At 42.5% G+C, this 7,500-nt stretch overlaps 1 protein-coding gene across 3 annotated transcripts in view; it reads left to right on the top strand.

Moving 5' to 3' along the window:
* The window catches only part of otud7a (OTU deubiquitinase 7A), a 53,745-nt gene that overhangs the window by 18,340 nt on the left and 27,905 nt on the right, over nt 1-7,500 (top strand). Inside the window, exons 1-2 of one of the 3 annotated variants that reach the window (XM_081711985.1) lie at nt 1-187; nt 6,657-6,827. The exon at nt 1-187 is cut by the window's left edge and continues 773 nt beyond it. The exons of 1 other annotated variant lie outside the window; for it this stretch is intronic. The gene's annotated coding sequence lies outside the window, so the exon portion shown is untranslated. The remainder of the gene's footprint in view (nt 188-6,656; nt 6,828-7,500) is intronic. One more of the 3 variants, XM_035523512.2, reaches the window with a different exon arrangement.

Raw genomic sequence — 7,500 nt, 5'->3', positions numbered from 1 at the left:
CAATCTAAATGAAGACTGATGTTGGAGTGGAGGTGCGAGAAAAATGTCCGTCTTTCTGCTGGTCATAGTTTTAGGAGGCTGTTCTGCACTTTTTTTACGTGCTGCTTAGAGCTCATTGTCTTGTTCATAGGCATCCTTCTGTCTGAAAACTTGCTGTCACATTTCGAAGCTCATGTTCAAGATTCAGGTAAGGCATGCGGGAATACTTCTGTATTTCTGGCACTCTTTCTCTGCTTTGATCTTCTCTGTTAATATTTGCACACACACCCACAAACACACCCACCCACACACACATACACACACACACACCCCAAACACACACACACACACACACACACACACACACACACACACACACACACACACACACACACACACACACACACACACACACACACACCCACCCCCACACACAAAACCACCATTGTCAAATGGGAGTTATTCTGTTTAACCGGCTCCAGAAGACAGCTCCAGAAAAGTTTTCTGACCTGTTTCTAAGTATAACAAAGGAAGCAGGAATCAGAAATAGCAGGGTCCTGATTCTCCACTCACATCTCATCTATTTTCTCTCATGCCATGCACATTTTAACTGGGCTGTGTCATGTACTGATAACTGTATGGAATTAGCTTGTAATCAGCTCCTACTAAAATATGCCAGTTCCTATATCCACTTAAGGTAGTTTATTTCAGATACAAAGCATAAGAAAACACTAGAACTCTTCATTAAGTATCGTGTTCAGTCCTAGGCTACTGAAATCATACCTTATGCCCTGTGCATTGTGACATTTTAAGCAGTAATTTGATTTTGGCATGTTTACTGATAGCTAAGCAGTTTCTGACAACAGCAGTAGACTACTGGAAGAGCCCTTATTTAGGACAATTACTATCAACACAGGGCCTACTAAGCCACAAGTGTGCATGTATATGTATATGTGTACATATGTCTATGTGTGTGCGTGTGTGTGTGTGTGTGCGTGTGTGTCTGTGTAAGTATGTGTGTGTGCGTGTGTGCATGTGTGTGTGTGTGTGTGCGCACGTGTGTGTGTGTAAGTGTGTGTGTGTATGTGTGTGCACGCGCATGTGTGAATGTGGTCACACAGATCTCTTTCCCCTAGAGGTTAGTTTCTGAAAACAGATCAGGCCATTTCCACAGCCATGATGAAAATGTTCCATAGGTCAACCAGGCAGCTGCCTCAGAGCTGGACTCCTGTTGGCTGAGGATTATAGCAACCCCGCCCCTATCTCATAGATATTGTGCTAAGGCTGTTTGAGGAGGGTGCCTGATGCCATGGTGCTACAAGCTGGGACCTCTCATCAAATGCATTAGGGCTGAGTCAGCAAAAACACATTGTCAGCCAAATTGCATGCTGTAGAATGCATGAATAGAATATAGAATAGAGGATATGTACTTTTTATTATGCTTTGAGTCAATAGATGATTATTTTTTTCTCTTGAATTGGCCTGTAGAAAATTTGTGTCTGTAAAAACAGGCTTTTCTCTACTCAGTACAGAAACATTTAAGTGATTTTAAGAACACAATGTAATAACATGCATATACACAGACAAACTTCCAAGTTATGTTAATAAATGTTAATAAGTGTTTGTAATGTAAGGGTCTGTAGTCATAATCTGCAGGATCTGTGTAATACGTGGCTGGAGTACAGTTGTGGTCACCCCCCCCCCCCCCCCCCCCGCTTTCTCTCTCTCTCTCTCTCTCTCTCTCTCTCTCACACACACACACACACACACAATCAGCCTGTTTCCCCTGTCTCCTGACTTCCTTCCTGTGAACCTGAGAGTAAAAAGTAACATTAGTAACTATCAGCCTTGATAATCCATAATACTCCATCCATATAATCTTGCATGCATGAACCTTTCAGCCTATTGAGGATCTCAATCATATTATAAACATCATTTGCTTTTCATACACTGTATTCTAAATTAGTACTTAAGTTGTTTTTTTTTTTAAAGATTTAATCAGTCTTCTGTGTAAATGAACTTCATGTCTATTTGAAACATTTAACATGTACATTGTTAAATGTGAGTGAGCAAGGAATGCATGGGTGTTTGACGTTTTCCTGTTAGTGACTGAAGATTTTTCAGATGGTTAGTGGGTGTGAAAACAGGAGGTCCATCTACACATTTTTATAGTTTATATTTGTGCATTATATTTAGATCTGGTAGGGATTCGCACCTGATCTTTAAATTTATTTCACTAAAATTTGCAAATGGTTATTTGTTCATTGGCAGGGGAAGTTTGAGTTGGCTTCCAACTATGTTAACAGCATGCTGTAGTGTCTTGTGTGCATAGATGACTGAACACTGTGTATAGCCACACACTTCCAGCACTGGGCTGGTATCCCACAATTCTTCTAGGCCTTCTAGACCTGCTGCTATAGTTTCCAGGAACTGTGTAGTGGTATGAGGTAATTGCTGAGAACACAGCACATATGTTACTGGCCCTCTCACTATGGGAACGCATCCAAGATCAATATGTGGGGATGTGTGTGTGTGTTTGCATGTGCGCGTGCGTGCGTGTGTGTGTACACAAATATTCCAGAAGAGTCCCTGTGAAAGAAGGATGAGATGAATTGTTTGGAAATGGAGACATTAGAAACCTGGACACACAGCTCAAGTGTCAGCGCAGTTACTCAAACTGTGCTTACTAAAGTCTTGTTTAACCGGTAACAGTAGCTAGTAACTTCTCCTTTGGCTACACGGGGCAAGACAAATATGTGTACTTTGAAAATATATACTGACTAAATTGGTTCCCAAAGCTCTCATGATTTCCATTTCACTTTGGCGCGATAGCACATTTCCCCGCCACCTGCCAGACGGCTCACTTTCTGGAAATAAACCACTCCACTTCAGAATGGAATTATGAAGGTCACCGTGTTTTAATTTTAGCTGTGGAAATATTGGTCATCGTAAAATAGGCAGATGTGATGAATCGGCGCTCGCCATGGTGCCGCTGATGGCATTCGCTTTCCGTTGATGTTCAGCTGTGCCGCTGCGGGGGCCAGAGGTTCCCGTCCTGTGGAAGGTGGCAACAGGCAGTGAGCTGTAGGCTGGGTCTAGCCGGTGGGAGGATGAGCTTTCTGAGGACAGTCCCTTTGTCTCATCCTCTCTTGTGCTGTTGTTGCACACACACACACACACACACACACACACAATTCTATTGTGAACGTGCAGTCGTAAATCCGGGAGTCTGCAGTACACTCCAGCCAGGTCACTGGAACACAGGCAGTAAACAGCGGTTTCCTTCCTTTGGTTTGTGCATGTTTATGTGCATGTACATATATGGGTGTGTGTATGTACTTATTGATCTTAAAATTTTGCTTCAGCATTCACTTTTGATTAAACCTGAGTTTTATGGAAATATTGACCCTTTTGGCTGAAGTAGGTATAAGCTGTACAAAGGACAGCTCAAATGAATCAGGACATGGGGATTCCAGTGAAATCTGTTTTAGTGGTAATTGCAGCTGTATTGCTAGAAGCAGTTCATTAATCACAGAATTGGAAACATACACTAAACGCTCAATTTTAACATATGATATTTTGATTTTCAGTGAACTACTTTTTGTACATTGTATGTGAATCAACTTAGTTTGACCTGGCACATTTTTGCTGTTCCTGGAAACTGAACACAATAGACGGGTCAAAATACTGCCATTATGAAACATTAGGAGCATCTTAGTGAACATCAGTCATTAGTGGGTCTCTGAGTTCTGTTGTACACGAGTAGGAGTATTCTAGTATTCTGTAGTTCTTTCTTTCTCTGTTTTGCTTTCTTATTGTCCTAAGCTCTACCATTGTTCTGTTCCGACCATTAAGATTGAGTTCATTTCCAATATGACATTCAACAGAGAATGTTTGTGTCCTCTCCATACACACCAGAGAATGTTTGTGTCCTCTCCATACACACCAGAGAATGTTTGTGTCCTCTCCATAAACACCAGAGAATGTTTGTATCCTCTCCATACACACCAGAGAATGTTTGTGTCCTCTCCATACACACCAGAGAATGTTTGTGTCCTCTCCAGACACACCAGAGAATGTTTGTGTCCTCTCCAGACACACCAGAGAATGTTTGTGTCCTCTCCAGACACACCAGAGAATGTTTGTGTCCTCTCCAGACACACCAGAGAATGTTTGTGTCCTCTCCAGACACACCAGAGAATGTTTGTGTCCTCTCCATACACACCAGAGAATGTTTGTGTCCTCTCCATACACACCAGAGAATGTTTGTGTCCTCTCCAGACACACCAGAGAATGTTTGTGTCCTCTCCATACACACCAGAGAATGTTTGTGTCCTCTCCAGACACACCAGAGAATGGTTGTGTCCTCTCCATACACACCAGAGAATGTTTGTGTCCTCTCCATACACACCAGAGAATGTTTGTGTCCTCTCCATACACACCAGAGAATGTTTGTGTCCTCTCCATACACGTCTGTAAGAGACGTTTGTCTTTCTTCCCCATGACATCATTTGTGTATGCTGTGGCATATTCACAAGAAAGGTTGCTAGGTATTTGATGTACTGAATAGACAGTACTGAATGCACTGAGAAATTGAAAAACAAAACCCTTACTGCACACGGGCACTAAAGTGTTCCTGGATACAAAGGCATCTTATGCTGGAACACTTGGTAGACAGCAGTTCATCTAAACAGGTCGATCAAAGGTTAGCTGAGAGGTCAGCAGCACTTATCTACTCTACATTAGAACTACAAAGAGGCCAGTTAGTGTAGGCACAAGGTAAGAGTTTCCAATAAAGTGACTATATTGTCCTTGGATTCAGACAAACAACAATGGAATATGACAAGTAGCTGCATGTCATTTGTAGCTGATAATACTAGTGCAAACATTTCATCCTATTAAAGCCTGCAGTATTACCCTTCAGTAGTACAGTCACACACTCTTCAAAATAAGATCAAACATTGCACCTAGTATCACTTTCCCAGTTTTACATGATTGTGTAAATGATACACAGTGTGTAAATGATAGCTAATGTACCTTAGCTTTACCCTTTGTTTATGCATTTAAAGTATACAGAGAGAAGAGATCTGCAATAGATCTGCGATAAACCATGCTCAGCCTAACCCTCACCCTAACACTAACTTTCTACCCATCCAGACTGGGGCTGTACTGCACATGTAAAACAGACAGTTCCTTTCAGAAACCCTGACTCGTCAGATTTGTGTTGCTGGAAGTGCAGAGAGCAGGCTAAAACATGCATGGTGTACATAGATGCTCTGTGTAGTTTAGCTGTGAGTCATGCATGGCAGGGGCCGATATTTTGGTCGACTCCTCGCAAGGCTGTGACTCCGTCTCTGAGGACTCTGTTTGGCCTGCAGGCGAAATGTCCATGCAGTGTGTGTCCAGCGCCGGGGTAGACGCGTTGCCTCCTCTAGTGTCCCGCTCTGCATCCCATTTACAGTCCTGCCATTCTAGGACACAAAAGCATCTAATCCTAAAAAAAACTGCCATGTATTTGTTTGCAAGTCCTGCGTATGGAGGGCTGTGACCCGTTTACCTCACCAGATACCTTAGCTGGTGATGCTGTCAGGTCTCAGATGCTGGTTAAGTGCTTCAGCAAGCACAACATCAATGTAGGCATGTGACACCCATACATCCACACTCTACCGTGTTCCACAGATGAGGTGGTACGCCTTAGATCATGAGCAGTGTTCTGTTGACCCTTGTGCAGGCAAATATTCATCAGAACGCCACTGTATATTTTATCTTGTTGTAATCTGGATTTGCTTTATGGTAGTTTGCTAGTGCTAAATGCTTTGGGTTCATGTTTTGGGTTTTGGGTTCATGAAATTCAAGCATTTTTATGCATGTATGCATATAAAAACGGTTACACATTATCATTGTTTCATTTCAGAGTTCGGAGCCAAAATAACAAAGATTGTGTCACTGTCCACTTACTCTCAAGCTGCACTGGATATGCGCACTGATAAACTGATAAACAATTGGTGGAGCTTTCACTCCACCTATTGGACAAGATTTATGACCACTACAGAAAGTCAAGGCTATTTATCTTATACAGGATATGAAGTCTAGCATGGCCTGTTTTTTGTAATATCTTCTTTTTGGATGTCTTCTCTGAGCTGAGACATTTGACTGGCTAAGGGAAATCCAGTGCTACCTTCATAAAGCAACACTGGAAATAGTAGATGAGCACCTTTATCATTGCGGCCTATCCTACCTGCAATCTCCTCTCTCACGTCTTCCAAACCCAAATACAGACTTACACCAGAGTAGAGTGTGAAAAAACATTGCTCTGTTGGGAGATATTAGTGACCCTCAAATGGTAATATTTAGCTTTCGCGTTAATACTGCAGTAAATAACATCTCAAGAGCTCTGGGATTGCAGAGTACCTGGGGATGATGCTTCGTGCCCTCTTTAAATGGACACATTTCAGCTGCAGTAGCGTCGGGATGCTGGATCACAGCGGCATAACAGAGGGAGAAATTCTGATGTCATAGTCTCCTCTCCTATCACTGCTGTGGCATGTGTGCTTTCCCTAGTTTGTTTCGCTAATTCTTGCTTTACTCTGTCCCTCTCTCTCTCTCTCTCTCTCTCTCTCTCTCTCTCTCTCTCTCTCTCTCTCTCTCTCTCTCTCGCTCGCTTTCTCTCCCTGCAGCTCTAGCTGAGATTCCAAGTTTTCCTCGTCTCCCCGGCCTGTGGTGGAAGTCATGGATTAAGGAAGAGGACCGTGAGCATGTGTGCGTGCCTGTGTGTGAGCGTGTGAGGTCTTGGACATAACCATGGTGCTGAGGTGGCTGCTCCTGAACTCTTCGTGAAAATATTAAAAGTAAGGTCACAACACGTTTGTCTCTTTATCAGATAACATTTTGGACATTTACTCGATAATGTAAAGGAATGTGAAACATAGACGGTGAAGTTACAGACTAATAATGATGCCTTATCCTTTTACAAGAGCCATAAATGCTTGTAACAAATTGCTGCAACAAATCATAGGTTTTTATAATTAATTCAATATATGAACAAAAGGGTCCCATATCCCGGTTGGTCCAAGCTGTGATGTAGATGCACGCGAAGTTCTCTGTTCAGTTCAGCAGCTTGTGTGAATCCTGCTCCCTTCCTACAAAGTACCTCTCATCAAACTTGGCTCAGATTGTGCAATTATAGGGGAGTTTCAGTTCATGACTTTTGACATATTTATATCTATACAACCAACCTCCTTTCTTCGGAATATGAAGTCATGATTAACTCGAGGCCTATAGGGTGGAAGATTTGTTGCCCAACTAGAATTCCACTATTGTGTTTGATACTCAATAAGTCACTGCATGAAAGACATAGACACTGCAGGGCTGGGCTGAAATCTGTTCAACTTCGGCAATGTTTTCTTTCACCAGTAATCCCAGTTGATCCCCAAGGTTCCAGGATGGAAATGCCAGGGTACGTCACTTCATAGCTTGAGTGTTCAACTCTTGTGCTAACACTGAACTTGGTACTGCACATGC

The sequence above is a fragment of the Electrophorus electricus genome, chromosome 4, assembly GCF_041902795.1.
Source record: "Electrophorus electricus isolate QZ-2024a chromosome 4, ASM4190279v1, whole genome shotgun sequence".
NCBI classification, from domain to species: domain Eukaryota; kingdom Metazoa; phylum Chordata; class Actinopteri; order Gymnotiformes; family Gymnotidae; genus Electrophorus; species Electrophorus electricus.
This window is presented reverse-complemented; position numbering and strand designations above follow the sequence as displayed.